At 44.9% G+C, this 17,269-nt stretch overlaps 1 long non-coding RNA gene across 1 annotated transcript in view; it reads left to right on the top strand.

The window, feature by feature from the left end:
* The window catches only part of LOC142599259 (uncharacterized), a 664,355-nt gene that overhangs the window by 611,259 nt on the left and 35,827 nt on the right, over window positions 1–17,269 (top strand). The gene's annotated exons all lie outside the window — the stretch shown is intronic.

Genomic DNA, 17,269 nt, shown 5'->3' with positions numbered 1-17,269 from the left:
CTTTCCAATGTTTTAAAATACACCCTAGGGGAGATTTCTTTAATATCTCCCCCATCCACCGAAACCCATCGTAACACAAATACCACAAAATCCACAGAACAAACATTGACAAATGACAAAAGTGACAAAAGTAAGACAAAACAATTAAAACACAAATTCTTGATTGATCAATACCTTTCAAAAGTTCTTTCAGAATTCTTAAATCGCAGTACAATAGCCCCTCGTGTAGCTCACACCATGGCTTACTTGAAGGCTAAGGGGGCCTCTAACCCAAAATCTTAAATCACAGTACAATAGCCCCTCGCGTAGCTCACGCCACGGCTTACTTGAAGGCAAAGGGGGCCTCTAACCCAAAATTTTAAATCACAATTAAAAGTAAGAGAAATGCCTTTTACCTGTCCCAGGGAACATGCTCAGAACTCTTCGGTCAGGGGGGATCGAAGGGTCTCCCCGAGAATCCCTCGGTGCCGGCTGGAGGTCCTATGATCCCACGGATCCGTTGAGATTCAAAAGCCTTGTCCCATCTGGGTCGCCAAAACTGTCACCGAAATTGGGGAATGAAAGAAAACTCCTTAACGCCAATTTAGCATTAAGAAGCAGGCACTTCCTTTTATTGCAGCGCTGGGTGTCAGGAGGATAGTTCCTCTAATCAGGCACCCCTAATGCTGGTTCTCTTGTCATATTTATACACAAACGTTACAAGGATTACAAAGCGGTACACTCCCCATTACAATAATTGGGTCGTATTTCTTTGCCTAGCATGCAAACTAGAACGCATGCTCAGTTCCTTTCTCCGCCTCTGTCTTTTGAGTAGGGGGTATAATTTTGGTAGGGGGCTTATGGGTCGGTGGTCGTGGGGACCCTGGCCCAAATTACCTTTCCCCTAGTTTCTCAATATTTCGGTGTTGGTAATTGTTTGCTATATGCCTCAGGAAGATAAGGATGCTCCTGGAGGCAATTAGTGTCCTCCCTTTCTGAAAAGTGTGTACATAAGGACCTTGAAGTGTCTTGTAGCTCCTCCTTTTTCTCATGATGTGTAGCAGGTGCTCATTCTAAGAATTGTTAGCCTTCTTCCTAAAGTAACAATGAATAGTTTCTTATCACATATAATACAAGTAGGCCTTCATTACAGGCCTTTCTTCTTGGCTACAAGGCTATAGGAGGTGATAATCGCCCTAGGAACCTGCCCAAATCCTTCCACACACCCTGCCACCTGGGGACTGGCTGCCTCAGGGCACGTTTCAGTATTGCCTCACTTAAAAGTTGTCTCCCCTTAAACCAGGACAAAACCAAACTCCACAACACCCGTAATATGCCAGCAGTATTAATTAGTAATATTAATGAGCTTACATAAGGGTGAACAAGGACCTTGGGAGCCTGCACAATGAAACCATCCACATCAAACCCGGGTAGAGAGAGAGAGATGTATTCCCCCATCATCTCCACAAGATAGCTCCCCCAGCACAGCAATAACATCGATGCCAGGGCCATGCACATAACCATTGTTTGTACTAGCATGCTCCCAAATTCCTTCATCCTCCCCACAAAATAGCTCCCCCAGCACAGTAAGATCGTGAACACTAGGCCAAAGCACAGAGCAGCCATTGTTTGTATCAGCATGTTCCTAAGTTTAGCAAAATAGAGATAAGCAGCACAGCTAACAAACCCCATGACCTGCACAGGAGCTTGCAACTTAATAACTACTATAGCTGTAGCACTCTTAATACTAAACTGCCGTTGTCAAGCCCCACGTTGGGCGCCAAAAAGGACTGTGATGGGTTGACCCTGGCTGGGGGCCAGGTGCCCACCAGAGCCGCTCTATCACTCCCCTCTTCAGCAAGGCAGGGAGGGGAGAAAGGAAGATGGAAAAACAACCCCAAACTCGTGGGTCGAAATAAAGGCAGTTCAATGTAGCTAAAGCAAAAAGCCGCACGCGGAAGCGAAGCAAAAAGCAAAAGATTATTCTCTACTTCCCATCAGCAGGCGATGTCCGGCCACTTCCTGGGAAGTAGGGCTTCAGTATGTGTGTCACCGAAATTCGGGAATAAAAGAAAACTCCTTAACACCAATTTAGCATTAAGAAGCAGGCACTTCCTTTTATTGCAGTGCTGGGTGTCAGGAGGATAGTTCCTCTAATCAGGCACCCCTAATGCTGGTTCTCTTGTCATATTTATACACAAATGTTACAAAGATTACAAAGTGGTACACTCCCCATTACAATAATTGGTTCCTATTTCTTTGCCTGGTATGCAAACTAGAACGCATGCTCAGTTCCTTTCTCTGCCTCTATCTTTTGAGTAGGGGGTATAATTTCGGTAGGGGGCTTATGGGTCAGTGGTCGTGGGGACCCTGGCCCAAATTACCTTTCCCCTAGTTTCTCAATATTTTGGTGTTGGTAATTGTTCGCTATATGCCTCAGGAAGATAAGGATGCTCCTGGAGGCAATTAGTGTCCTCCCTTTTTGAAAAGTGTGTACATAAGGACCTTGAAGTGTCTTGTAGCTCCTCCTTTTTATCATGATGTGTAGCAGGTGCTCATTCTAAGAATCATTAGCCTTCTTCCTAAAGTAACAATGAATATTTTCTAAACACATATAAGTAGGCCTTCTTACAGGCCTATCTTTTTTGCTACATGCATACTCCTTACTCCGGAAGACAAACATTGTAAAAACAACAACGAATGCCCCCACCCTGTTCCTCCCCCTATCTCTCAGTTTCTCATTGCTGAGCAGACATCATATGGTATGGAATATCCCTTTGGTCAGTTTGCGTCAGCTGTCCTGGCTGTGTCCCCTCCCAAGATCTTGCCCACCCCCAGCCTGCTGCTGGGGGGGGAAGAAATGTTGGAAAGACAGCCTTGATGTGTGCTGGCACTGCTCAGTAGTAGCCAAAACCCTGGTGTGTTATCAACACCTTGCTAGCTACCAATACACAGCGCAGCACCATGAGGGCTGCTGTGGGGAGAATTAACTCCATCTCAGCCAGACCTAATACACTAGGTCAGAAAAAGAACTCTAAACTCTGTATTGACATGTGAAGAGAGAAATGACACCCTTTAATAGTTTAAATCTAGTTTGAAAGCACATACACTAAAATACCCTAGCTCCAGTAAAATTTTCTGAATAATTACCATGTCCCTGAAAATATCAATAAATCTTTTAAATTTTAGCCCTATTTGATATAAAATTTGTCCTGAAATCCATTTTTCCTTTACCACTTTGTTATAGTTATTGCTTTAAAGTTACAAAAAGGGAAATAAGTGTTACAAGTCTTCCTCTGTTCTTTCAATTTTTACCCTAAATACATGTTTTTCGATAGTGTCTTCCTCTTGTCCTTCTTTCAGGGGTTAAGCAAATTATATCCAGTTGTTTTAATTCCCTAAAATAATCATGTCAGTTTTGTAGCTTGCTAATTTACAAGAAACACATTATTTGTAGTGAATGTTTACTCTCTGTAACAGCTAGGGAACAGTTTCTAATTTTTAACCTCTGTGGTGGTTTACCCTCGGCTGGACACCAAGTGTCCACCAAGCCGCTCTATCACTCCCCTCCTCAGCAAGGCAGGGAGGGGAGAAAATAAAATGGAAAAAACAACCCCAAACTCAAGGGTCAAGATAAGGAACGGGAGAGATCGCTCACTAATTATCATCATGAGCAAAACAGACTGAACTTACAGAGGGAATTCATCTAATTTATTACTAAGCAAAACAGAGTAGAGGAATGAGAAATAAAACCAAATCTTAAAACACCTCCCCCCACCCCTCCCATCTTCCCGGGCTTAACTTCACTCCTGGCTTCAACCTCCTCCCCTCGCAGCGGCACAGGGGGACGGGGAATGGGGGTTACGGTCAGTTCATCACACGGTGTTTCTGCCGCTTCTTCATCCTCAGGGGGAGGACTCCTCTCATCGTTCCCCTGCTCCAACATGGAGTCTCTCTCATGGGAGACAGTCCTTCACGAACTGCTCCAACGTGGGTCCTTCCCACAGACTACAGTCCTTCACGAACTGCTCCAGCGTGGGTCTCTTCCATGGGGTGCAGACCTTCAGGAGCAGACTGCTCCAACGTGAGTCTCTCCCACGGGGTGCAGACCTTCAGGAACAAACTGCTCCAGTGTGGGTCCCCCACGGGGTCACAAGTCCTGCCAGCAAACCTGCTTTGGCGTGGGCTCCTCTCTCCACGGGTCCACAGGTCTGGCCAGGAGCTTGCTCCAGCGTGGGCTTCCCATGGGGCCACAGCCTCCTTCAGGTGCCTCCACCTGCTCCAGCATGGGGTCCTCCACAGGCTGCAGGTGGAATCTCTACACACCCCCTCATCCTCCCTCCATGGGCTGCTGCAGGGGGACAGCCTGTTTCACCATGGTGTTAAAGAAAATCTACCAGACCTGAGTTACCCTAGGTTTGCTTTATTGCAGCGCTGGATACACGGGGAAACAGCTCCACCAAATGTGCATGCCAGGTGATCACCAACATACAGGTTATATAGAATCAAAATATACATATTCATTATTTTTCCGAGAAAAGGCAGTCCTATGATAATCATTTCTTGGAATCCATTTCTATATCCTCCTCCCCATCACGCATGCTCAGTGATTTGAGTTGGTGGTCCTCAGGGGTCTCTGGTGGTCGTCAGTGGTCGCGCACCCGTGTCTGCTGGATGACCCTCTTCTTGCAGGCATGCGCAGTATCCTTGCTGTGGATACACTTGTCCATTACAACTTACTTCATAAGATTAATATTCCCGGGCCTATTGTCCGGTTGGGTAGGGACTGTACAAGGAATGTAGCAGCATTGTACATTGCCATGGTCAGTTAGCTATTACCTTGATTAGAAACCCCTTTCCCACGATTATAGGCTTTAAAACAGTTCTAGGCCTTAAGCAGCTTTCTAGTTTAACGTAAGTTTTCTTATAGCTAAGCTTCTATATTTTTACAATTCCCTCCTTTTGTTTTCATTGAATCCCTGCAATTATTTATATCTCCAAGCTCCTTGTAATTTTGCTACTATACTAGAAAAACAGGTTGTGCAACATTGAAAAATCACTATTATACATACAATCCCTATGATCACTAAGGCTGCTACAGCAAGCGCCTTTTTGAGCCACACAGATAAATCAGGAGCCCAGGAAGTCAACCACGACACAGTATCAGTAAAACCCCAAGATGTATCGTCTTTTTGTACTTGTCGCATTTGAGAACTAATCTCCCAGATTTTATGTACGTCAGTCAATAATTCCCCGGAATGAGCTACATACATGCAACAACTCACATTTAGCATTGTACAAACTCCACCTTGTGATGCTAACATCATATCTAAGGCCACACGATTTTGTAGGGTAATTTTTGAGAGTTCTGCAATTTCAATTTGCAAGGTTGTTAACCCATGAGCGGTATAATTTGCCAATTTTTCAATTTCCCCCGATATGTTTAAAATCGCTTTTTCCAGTTCACTCACCCCTAAAGATGGTATGAACCATTGGAGAAAAGAGTGAAATCCTGAGGGTTTTTCTATTAGTGGGTTATTGGTCCTTTTAACACGAGTTAAAAAGGTGCGATGCCAGATTGGAACATTTATAGTTTTAGGGAGAATTTGTAAATCCACAGTTACCAATCCTAGAGTGCAAATTCCTCCCCAGCGTGGTGGGAGTACTTTATAAGCTTTGTCACCACATAACCAAAATAGTCCTAGTGCCTTTGGTCCCCTCCAAGCCCAGCTCAAGCGAGATTTAATATGATTAGTTGTGTTACATTTAGTGCAATTTCCCACAAAAGTGTGGTTAAGACAAAACTGCCGAGTCCAGTTCTCTGGGGGGTAACATCTCTCTACGCAGAGGACGTTATGATATTCGTCTAAAGGAGGAATTCTGATGGTTAATATTTGCTCCTCATATTTAGTCGTTATAGAGGTATTTCTCCAAAACTTTTCCCAAACTGAATCCTTCGGAACTGGAATACCAATTAAATCAAACCCTCGACCTACAGATTTTGGTAAAGATGCACAAAGCCAACATTCAGTATAATTCAAATTCTTCGCAAAGGACTTCATTAAGGAAACGTGAGTGTTATTTAACCAAAAAGTTTCCTCTTCATTTCCAACTAAACTTCGTTTACTTAATCTAGATTTGGTCATTATTTTGTCAGTATTAGAAATGCCAGTTTGAAAACCCCAGGGAAATTCATAATCACGTGCTACTGGAAAATTCCTAAACCCATCTTTGATAATGTAATACATTACAAAAAAGGATGGACTCGTCAGATTCAAATTGATACAACACCAATCATTGTGTTTACCCTCTGTCATTACCCATAAGTGATGGTTGACACACCAGGTTCCTGTTCCTGTTTGCGGCTCATATATATATGTGTGATATGGATACATATTCCATGTATAACTTCTTGATGATTCCGTTCCATTCTCAGGATCTCCCATCACAAATCCAACACAAAATTCTAGAAAAACATTAGGATTAAAAAAAGGATTCCATACAATCTCAGTATTTCTACCTGCTACAATATTTTCCCCTTTTGCATTCTTAGTTCCCCAAACTTTACAAAAGGTTTGCTCCCAGAGACTAGTATTACTATATTGTATTATGGTTCCTTTTGTAATTACATCTCGGTATTGCAGGATGAACTTTGTCCACAAGGTATCAGTCTTACTCAAGAGAAAACAAATCAGCAAATACAGCAGTGCGTTGATTTTCATTCTGTCGCGGAATCTTTAAGCACATGTGAGTGATGGATCCACGTCTCTTTTCCTTGTACCTTGACAGCATAAAACGAGGTTAATAACACCATGTAAGGTCCTTCCCATTTGGGCTCAAATCTATTTTTCCGTTTAAAATTCTTTATATACACTTTATCCCCTGGTTGAATATTACGTACCTGAATTTCAGGTGTTATCCCTTGATACCAATAAGTATGATTTCGTAATTGCATAAAAGAATTTTGCAAGTACAATAAATATTGAGTTACCTGTTCATCTCCATCCAAAAGGCTTGTTTTTGCTGGAATATAAGTTCCAGGTACTGCTAAAATTCTCCCAAATAAAACTTCTGCTGGAGATACACCTACTGGTTGCCTCGGTGTGTTTCTCATGTCCCAAAGCACTAAATTTAATGCTTCTGGCCACTTCAAGCCAGTTTGTTTACAGGTCTTAACTAATTTGTCTTTGATCGTCCTATTCATCCTTTCTACTTGCCCTGATGATTGTGGGTGATAAGGTGTGTGCAATTGCATCTTGATATTTAATGAATGATAAATTTGCACTAAAATTGCGGCAGAGAAATGTGCTCCCCTGTCCGAGTCAATTATTTCAGGAACTCCATACCTAGGTATTATCTCTTTTAACAGAGCTTTAACCACTGCTTTTGAGTCGTTCTTTCGAGTTGGGAAAGCCTCCACCCAGCCCGAAAGCTGATCAATAATCACAAGTAAATAAGCATATCCCATAGCCCTAGGCATCTCCGTGCAGTCAAATTGTAGTTTTTGAAAAGGATATGTTGCTGGAGGTCGCTTTCCTGCTGGTGCCTTGATTTTCAAAAAGAGGCATACTGTTTGCACAGTCGACAGCCTTCACAAACTCTCTTAATAGCAGCATAAATCCCTGGTGCTGCCCACAGTCTCTGTACTCTCAAAGCTATATTCTCAGGTCCACCATGGGTTTTCTCATGGTGCCATCGCGTGATCGGTATTAAATACCTTTTGGGGAGTAATGGTTTCCCCCCTAGAGTCCATTGTCCGTTCTGCTGTTCAGCTCCCAGCTTCTCCCAGAGCTGTCTTTCTTCCTCGGGAAGTTCCTCATACAGTTTCTGCATGTCTGGTAATTCCCGGTCAAGCTCTCCTTGATGGGTCAGTGTCATTGCAAAGATGACTTGTCGGGCTGCCGCTTTTGCAGCCTGGTCGGCGAGCTCGTTCCCTTTTGCCATTTGATTCTCTTGGTTGGTGTGTGCTTTAATATATATTACTGCTAGTTCGGATGGTAATTGAATCGCCTCCAGGAGTTCTTTAATCTGCTGTCCATGGGCGATTGTTTTACCTGCTGATGTGAGAAATCCCCTTTCTTTCCACAGCATTCCTGTGGCATGACAAACTCCAAATGCATACTTAGAGTCAGTATACAAATTAACCCGTATTCCGATCGCATATTGTGCAGCTTTCGTGAGGGCGACGATCTCTGCGCCTTGAGCACCTAGAGTGGGAGGCAAAGGTCCTGCTAACAATACCTTAGTTTCCGTGGTAACAGCAAACCCAGTACATTTCCATCCTTCTTCATAATAGGAGGAGCCGTCGGTAAACAAGTTCATATCTGGGTTATCCAAAGGCTGATCTCGTAGGTCGTCTCGTGGTTTGCTCGTCATTTTGATTACCTGTTCACAATCATGTTCATCCTTTTCTCCATCCGTGGGCAGTGGCATTAAGGTGGCAGGATTCAAAGTGTTACATCTTTCCAATCTTAAATTGTCAGCAAGCAGAAGTATTAGTTCATATTTATGTGCTCTTTGTGGAGAAAGTGCTTTCTCGGCATATTGTTTCAATAATATTTCAGCTTCATGTGGCACACAGACTACTAGGGGATGTCCCAAGACTATGTTCCGGCTTTTTTCTACTAACTCAGCAGCAGTAGCCACAGCTCTTATGCAAAACGGAGTTCCTCTTGCTACTGAATCTAATGTGCAAGATTAATAGGCTATAGGTCTTTCATGTGGCCCTAAAGTTTGAACTAAAACTCCATTTGCTGTTCCTTTGTTTTCTGTGCAATAAAGTTTAAAGGGTTTAGAATAGTCTGGAAGCCCCAAAGCTGGAGCTTGCATTAATGCTCCCTTTAATGCATGAAAGGCTTTTTCGCGTTCAGGACCCCAAGCTATTGGTTCCACTTCCTCATTTTTCGTTGCCTCATTAAGAGGTTTCGCTATTTCACTGAATCCAGGAATCCATGGCCTACAATATCCTACTTGTCCTAAAAATCCCCTTAATTGTTTCTTTGTTACTGGTCTGGGAATTTCTTGTATAGCTCTTACCCGTTCTGGATCTACTTCTCTCCTCCCTGGTTTAAGAATAAACCCCAGATACTTTACCTGTTGTTGACAGAGTTGCAGTTTGGATAGAGATGCACGGTGACCCTTTTTTGCAAGTTGGATGCACAAATATTCAGTATCCCGCATACAATCTTCAGCCGTATGGCTTGCTAGTAACAAATCATCAACATATTGAATCAAGACAGAACCCCCAGGAAATTTTAAGTCTCTTAGATTGTTTCTGAGAATTTGAGAAAAGATGGTTGGTGAACTAGTGAACCCTTGTGGCAAGTGTGTCCAAGTCAACTGTTTCCCTTGCCAAGTGAAGGCAAAAATCAATTGACTTTCTTCACCAATAGGTATACTGAAAAATGCTCCTGTTAAATCCAAACCAGTAAAATATTGTGCCCATACAGGTATTTGGGTAAGAATTAAATTTGGGTCAGGGACAACAGGGTGTGGGGAAATTACATGCTCATTTACTGCACGGAGATCTTGAACAAATCTATATTCTGGATCCCCATCTTTATCTAATCGATGTTTACTTACTGGCAAGATTGGAGTATTATATGAATGTGGTGGGTTGACCCTGGCTGGGGGCCAGGTGCCCACCAGAGCCGCTCTATCACTCCCCTCTTTCATTAGACAGGGGAGAAAAAGTACAATGAAAAAAAGCTTACGGGTCGAGATAAGGACAGGGAGAGATCACTCACTAATTATCGTCACGAGCAAAACAGACCAAACTTAGAGAGGGAATTCATCTAATTTATTACTAAGCAAAACAGAGTAGAGGAATGAGAAATAAAATCAAATCTTAAAACACCTCCCCCCACCCCTCCCTTCTTCCCAGGCTCAACTTCACTCCCGGCTTCAAACCTCCTCCCCCCACAGCGGCACAGGGGGACAGGAAACAGGGGTTACGGTCAGTTCATCACACGGTGTTTCTGCCGCTTCTTCCTCCTCAGGGGGAGGACTCCTCTCATCGTTCCCCTGCTCCAGCATGGAGTCCCTCTCACGGGAGACAGTCCTTCACGACCTTCTCCAACGTGAGTCCTTCCCATGGGCTACAGTCCTTCACAAACTGCTCCAGCGTGGGTCTCTCCCACGGGGTGCAGACCTTCAGGAGCAGACTGCTCCAGCGTGGGGTCCCCCACAGGGTCACAAGTCCTGCCAGGAAACCTGCTCTGGCATGGGATCCTCTCTCTCTCCACGGGTCCACAGGTCCTGCCAGGAGCTTGCTCCAGCCTGGGCTTCCCACGGGGTCACAGCCTCCTTCAGGTGTCTCCACCTGCTCTGGCGTGGGGTCCTCCAGGGGCTGCAGGTGGAATCTCGACACCCCCTCATCCTCCCTCCATGGGCTGCAGGGGGACAGCCTGCTTCACCATGGTCTTCACCACAGGCTGCAGGGGGATCTCTGCTCCAGCGCCTGGAGCACCTCCTCCCCCTCCTTCTTCACTGACCTGGGTGTCTGCAGAGTTTCTTACATCTTCTCACTCCTCTCTCTGGCTGCAAAAGCTCTCTCTAGCTGTTTTTCTCTTTCGTAAATATGTTATCACAGAGGCGCTGATTGGCTCAGCCTTGGCCAGTGGCGGGTCCGCCTTGGAGCCAGCTGGCATTGGCTCTATCAGACACAGGGGAAGCTTCTAGCAGCTTCTCACAGAAGCCACCCCTGTAGCCCCCCCCCGCTACCAAAACCTTGCCACGCAAACCCAACACAATGGACTTTGACATTCCTTGAGTATTCCTTTTTCTAAGAAAACTGCAATCTGTTTTTGAATACTTGGAATACCCTCATCTGCAATCGGGTACTGTTTAATTGATGGAGGTGACCCTCCTTTTGTTTTATTACTGGTTCTGCAGATAACAATAATCCTATATCATCACCAGAGCTGCTCCATAGTTCCCGGGGAACTGCTTCAAGTCCTTTTGAGATTTTAAAAGCCGATTCTTCTTCTTGTGGAATTTGCACAATTTCTGATCCCATGATTATTAACTTGATTCCAGCTGGAGCAAGGAGTATTTGAGTACCTGATTCCTGCAAAAGATCACGTCCTAGCAAAGACACAGGTGAATTTGGAGATAGCACAAATCTTCCCCATACCATTTTCTCTGCAATGATAATTGGAAGTGGGGTTGAAATATATTTTATTTCTTGTCCAACAACCCCTCTTATAAGTACCTTCTCTTTAGAAATCAATGTTTGTGGGATTGCATAATTCAAAAGGGACAAAGTTGCTCCTGTGTCTACTAAAAATTCAACAAAAAGTCCGTTTACCTTTGCAGTAATTTGTCCATACTCATTTACCTTCACTCCTTCATTTGACATTTTCGCAGTCCTTTGGCAAGCATGGAATTCAGCTCATTAATTTTCTATTGTGAGTGAGGGCACGGTGGATATGGTGGATTTGATCCTCGTCCAGCACTTACTGGGCGGAGTGGGCACTCTCGCTGGATATGTCCTATATTCCCACAATAAAAACACTCTAAAGTATTAGGATTAGATTGGTTAAGAGAAGAAAGAAAGGGAGCCCTTCCCCCACGTCCCCTTCCTCTTGGAGTTCCCCTTGAAATTCCCCTGCCCCTTCCTCTTGATTGATAATTCTGTGTAATTGCTGCAGCCAACAAACTAATTTCTCTCTCTTTTTCCTGTCGCTCTCGTTTCCTTTCCTGTTTATTTCTCTCGTTCTCTCTCTTTTGTTTTTCTTCATCTCTACCATCAAAAGCAAAAGCAGCAATACTCAGTATTTTAGTCAGGGTTTCCCCTTGCCACCCAGGCATGTGCTTTTTTAAAATACTTATTTATATCAGGAGAAGACTGCTCCACAAATACACTAATAGCCAATGGTTCTTGAAAATTTTCTCTAGTCATTCCCCCGTATTTCAACAAGGTAGTTTTCAATCTTATCCAATAATCGCTGGGGTGTTCATCAGGTTTTTGTCTGCATTCAAGGACCTTTGTCCAATTTGTAACTCTTTCGCCACATTGCTGTATGACCTCCAATAACTGTCCGATGGCTGCCCGATAAGCTTGCATTCCATTGGTTGTGGCTAAATTCCAATTGGGGTCCTCATTGGGCCAGGGATTTATTCCTTGACCCCTCTGAGCAATTTCTCGGTCCTTTTGAAAAATTTTATCTCGCTCATCCATCTGGAATAGTTCTCTCAACAAAGTTTTCATGTCACTCCAATTAGGTGTGTAATCAGTGACTATTCCAGATAGCATTTGCGCACATTTTTCTGCATCATCTCTTAATCTTGGCATTTTGCTTTGCCACATGATCAAATCACCTTGTTTCCAAGGTTTGTGGTGCATCACAGCAGTCACTGCAGGGACATCAGGAGGAGCTCCTGGTCCTGCTCTGGGATTTGGGATGTAATACAATTTCATGGGAAACATCCCTGCTTGGGGAAGGTCAGTTTCCTCGACCTCGGGGGCAGAGGGAAGTGGGCTTACCCGTGGTTTAGATGGCTTACGTCTTTGACAAGACCAATCATACCAAATATACCAATAATCAATATTTTGACTTGCAGTATCTTCTAAAATAGTCCTTAAAAACTTTAACTTATGGGGCTTAAAAGTTCCTTTGGGAGGCCAAATATCCATAGGTCCTCCCCCTCGAGATCGAGTTAGGAATGGCCATTCCTCCTGACACAACACAATCAGTCTTTTCTTTTGCAAAGTCTGTGCCCCATAAACCTTATTCCAATTTTCCAAAACCTCAGCAAGGGGCATCCCCCTTTCAACGCTGGGTGTATTTCCCATTTCTTTCTTCTTTTCCTCTTACCAAATCTTTTAGCAAGTTTAAACACAAGAGTACTCCCAGTATCGCCTGGAAACACCCGTGTCCAAGTCCCTTAGGTGAACTCACCTATTTTGCCGTCAATGAGCGTTGGTCATGGGTCTGTCCAGAGAATTAACTGGTGCTCCTTCCTCTTGCGTCCTAGGGTCCCATCTGGGTCGCCATCTGTTAAAGAAAATCTACCAGACGTGAGTTACCCTAGGTTTGCTTTATTGCAGCACTGGATGCACAGGGGAAACAGCTCCACCAAACGTGCATGCCAGGTGATCACCAACATACAGGTTATATAGAATCAAAATATACATATTCATTATTTTTCCGAGAAAAGGCAGTCCTATGATAATCATTTCTTGGAATCCATTTCTATATTCTCCTCCCCATCACGCATGCTCAGTGATTTGAGTTGGTGGTCCTCAGGGGTCTCTGGTGGTCGTCAGTGGTCTCGCACCCGCATCTGATGGATGACCCTCTTCTTGCAGGCATGCATAGTATCCTTGCTGTGGATAAACTTGTCCATAAGAACTTACTTCATAAGATTAATATTCCCGGGCCTATTGTCCGGTTGGGTAGGGACTGTACAAGGAACGTAGCAGCATTGTACATTGCCATGGTCAGTTAGCTTCATTACCTATTACCTTGATTAGAAACCCCTTTCCCACGATTATAGGCTTTAAAACAGTTCTAGGCCTTAAGCAGCTTTCTAGTTTAACGTAAGTTTTCTTATAGCTAATCTTCTATATTTTTTACACGTGGTCTTCACCACGGGCTGCAGGGGGATCTCTGCTCCGGCGCCTGGAGCACCTCCTCCCCCTCCTTCTGCACTGACCTTGGTGTCTTCAGAGTTTCTTACATCATCTTCACTCCTCTGGCTGCAAAAGCGCTCTGTAACTGTTTTTCCCCTTCTCATACATGTTATCACAGAAGCGCTGATTGGCTTGGCCTTGGCCAGCAGTGTGTCTGTCTTGGAGCCGGCTGGCATTGGCTCTGTCAGACACAGGGGAAGCTTCTAGCAGCTTCTCACAGAAGCCACCCCTGTAGCACACACACCCCCCCGGCCCTGCTACCAAAACCTTGCTATGTAAACCCAACACAACCTCCACACATGGAATTTATGGTATTCAAAAATACTCTGATTGCTTCTGTCAAAAATGGCAAAAGGTTAAAAGAGGTGATATACGGAGAGCTGTGGGGCTGGTTTTTTGAACATCTCTGATCTAACATTCCGTTCACTCTCCTATCTGAGAGTTATCTGATGTCTGTATATAAAGATTCAGATAAAGCAGGTAATGTGAAATCCATCAGTTAGGGCATTCAGTCAAGACCATGCTTTCATACTCGTGAAGTTCAGATACACCAGAGCAGAGATTCCCCTGCATCCTGTGGAGAAGACCATGGTGAGGCATGGCTGTCCCCCTGCAACCTATGGAGGTCCACAGTGCAGTAGATGGGAGGATGAGGGGGTGTAGAGATTCCACCTGCAGCCTGTGGAGGACCCCATGCCAGAGCAGGTAGATGCACCCAAAGAAGGCTGTGACCCCACGGGAAGCCCATGATGGAGCAGGCTCCTGGCAAGACCTGTGAACCCATGGAGAGAGGAGCCCACGCCGAAGCAGGTTTGCTGGCAGGACTTGTGACCCTGTGGGAGATCCACGCTGGAGCAGCCTGTTCCTGAAGGTCTGCACCCCATGGGAGAGACCCATGCTGGAGCAGTGACATGGTTTAGCCCCAGCTGGCAGCTGAGCACCATGCTGCCACTCGCTCACCCCTCCCCCGGCGGGATGGGGAGGAGAATGGAAAAACAAAGGCGAAGCCTCATGGGTTGGAATAAGGACAGTTTACTGGGACAGCAAGGGAGAGGGAAACAATCAACAACAGTACTGACAACAAATCTTATCAATGGGTGATAACAGATATTCACAACGGGTGATAACAGAAAGCAATTTACAATGGACTACCGACAAGACTCTCAGCCCATCCCAGAACCACTCTGAAACCACTGCTCCCCGACTAGCCGCCGTTTATGGTGAGCATGACGTCACATGGTATGGAATAGCCCCATTGCCAGCTTGGCTCACCTGTCCTGGCTCCGTGTGAAAATTAACTCTATCCTGGTTCTTGCTAGGACATAATCCACCCCTTATTCTATACCATCTATGTCATGCCCAGATTATTTCACAGATCTCATTGCCTTACTCTATGGGCCATTGCTCTAAAATGTCCATCGAGTTCATGTAACCGTAGGATAGGGGGGGCCGTAGTTTGTAACCAAGGTAATAGGTAATGAAGCTAACTAACCATGGCAAGTGGCAAGATGACCGTGTCAAGATACAATGCTGCTATGTTCCTTGTACAGTCCCTACCCAACCGGACAACAGGCCCGGGAATATCAATCTTATAAAGTAAGGACAGGTGCAGATGTACCTGCACAACAAGGATACTGCGCACGCCTGCATGAAGGGGGTCACCCAGCGAACACGCGTGCAAGACCACTGACGACCACCAGAGACCCCTGAGGACCACCAACTCAAATCACTGAGCATGCGTGACGGGGAGGAGAATATGGAAATGAATTCTAAGAAATGATTATCATAGAATCACCTTTTCTCGGAAAGATAATGAATATGTATATTTTGATTCTATATAACCTGTATGTTGGCGATTACCTGGTATGCACGTTGGGTGGAGCTATCCCCCGTGCATCCAGCGCTGCAATAAAGAATGCCTGCCTTTTAACACTACATTGGTGTTACGAGGTTTATTCCCGGATTTCGGTGACAGTTTCTGGCGACCCAGATGGGACCCTGCTTCTGAACCTCGACGGATCCGTGGGATCGCAGGACCTCCAGCCGGCACCGGGGAATTCTCGGGGAGAACCTCCGATCCCCGGACCGAAGAGCTCTGAGGAAGACCCCTGGGAGAGGTAAAGGCATTCTTATTTGATTTGAATATTCAAGGAGCCCCGTGGCTCTCAGGGACAGGCCCGCATTGGGACAGGCCCACACTAGGAGCACGGGAGGCCTGCTCGTAAGGCGCGGTGAAAGCTGCGCAGAGTTGGGCTGGGGAGACGTCTCAGGTAAAAAGTCTCTGCTAGGCGAAAGCCTGTGGAGCAGGGCCCAGAGGGGAGGGGAAGCCTCCAAGGTTGAGATTTCTCTTACCACCGTGGTGGGATAGGCCCGCACCAAGAGAAATCTTTGAGGGAGTTCTAACACGGGTTGGGGCCCCTCTGACTAAGTGCTTGTGATAGTGCACAATCACAACCACTGAGTCCTTGGGAGATGGGTACTTTTCCGAGTAAAAAATCAATCCCACGAAAAACACCACTGGGATGCCTTCTGGAACACTGGAAGGATTTGGGAAATATTGATCCTTTGACTCGGAAACAGTTAATTGAATATTGTAATCACTGGTGGCCACTGTATACTTTAGAAAATGGGGAGAAGTGGCCGAAAAATGGGACGTTGCAGTATAATACAATTTTGCAACTAATGTTATTTTGTAAGAGGGAAGGTAAATGGAATGAAATGGCATATGTAGATTTGTTTTTCACACTGCGAAATCATCCGGAATGGCAAGAACAATGTGAATTGGTTTCATCTAGTTCTGAGATAATGGCATTAAAGGGGCAGGAACCCGGTAAAGATTTGAAAACAGGTTGCTCATCTTGTGATACTGGTAAACAATGTTTTAAATGTAAAATTGAAGATGATGATATTGAATTGTTGGTTGCGCCTCGCAGAAGGTTAGGAAATGATCAAGGGAATCAAAGTTTGGGGGCCAATAATGCTTCCGCCCCTCCTGTGGAAGGGGAGGCGGAAGGATTTAGCCCAATTGCTGGGAGAACAAGGGGAAGAGGGGGAGGAGATGGATCAACTCCCCTCCAGGCCCCTCTTCGACAGGCGGTTGGCAACGAGGGTCCGGTAATGGTGAAAGTCCCCTTCTCTATAACCGATTTAAGAGCATGGAAAGAAACTGCAGGCACTTATCGAGATGACCCAGAAAGAGTTGCTAAAGTAATGGAAACAATAATTAGAACCCAAAACCCTGATTGGGAAGATTTGCAAGTAATATTGGATACATTGTTAGAAGACACTGAAAAGAAAATGGTATTAAACACAGCCCGAAAAGAAGTAGAAGGAGCCCATGCTAACGGAAATATACAAGGGTCGGTGGACCAGAATTTTCCATCCACAAACCCTGAATGGGACCCTAACCAGCCGGGGCCCAGAGGAATGTTGACTAGGTACCAGAAGTGGATTTTATATGGTGTTAGACATGCAATGCCAAAAGCAATTAATTGGTCTAAATTATATGAAGTAAGACAAAAGCTAAATGAATCCCCTTCGGCCTTTATGGAAAGACTGAAGGTGACTGCTAGAAAATATACTAATCTGGACCCAGAAAAACCCGAGGAAGCTTCGCAATTGGCCTCTATATTTATGGGACAATCAGCCCCAGAT

Source organism: Balearica regulorum, chromosome W (assembly GCF_011004875.1).
Source record: "Balearica regulorum gibbericeps isolate bBalReg1 chromosome W, bBalReg1.pri, whole genome shotgun sequence".
In the NCBI taxonomy this organism is placed as follows: domain Eukaryota; kingdom Metazoa; phylum Chordata; class Aves; order Gruiformes; family Gruidae; genus Balearica; species Balearica regulorum.
The sequence above is the reverse complement of the archived record's forward strand: the minus strand, read 5'-3'. Positions and strand labels throughout refer to the sequence as shown.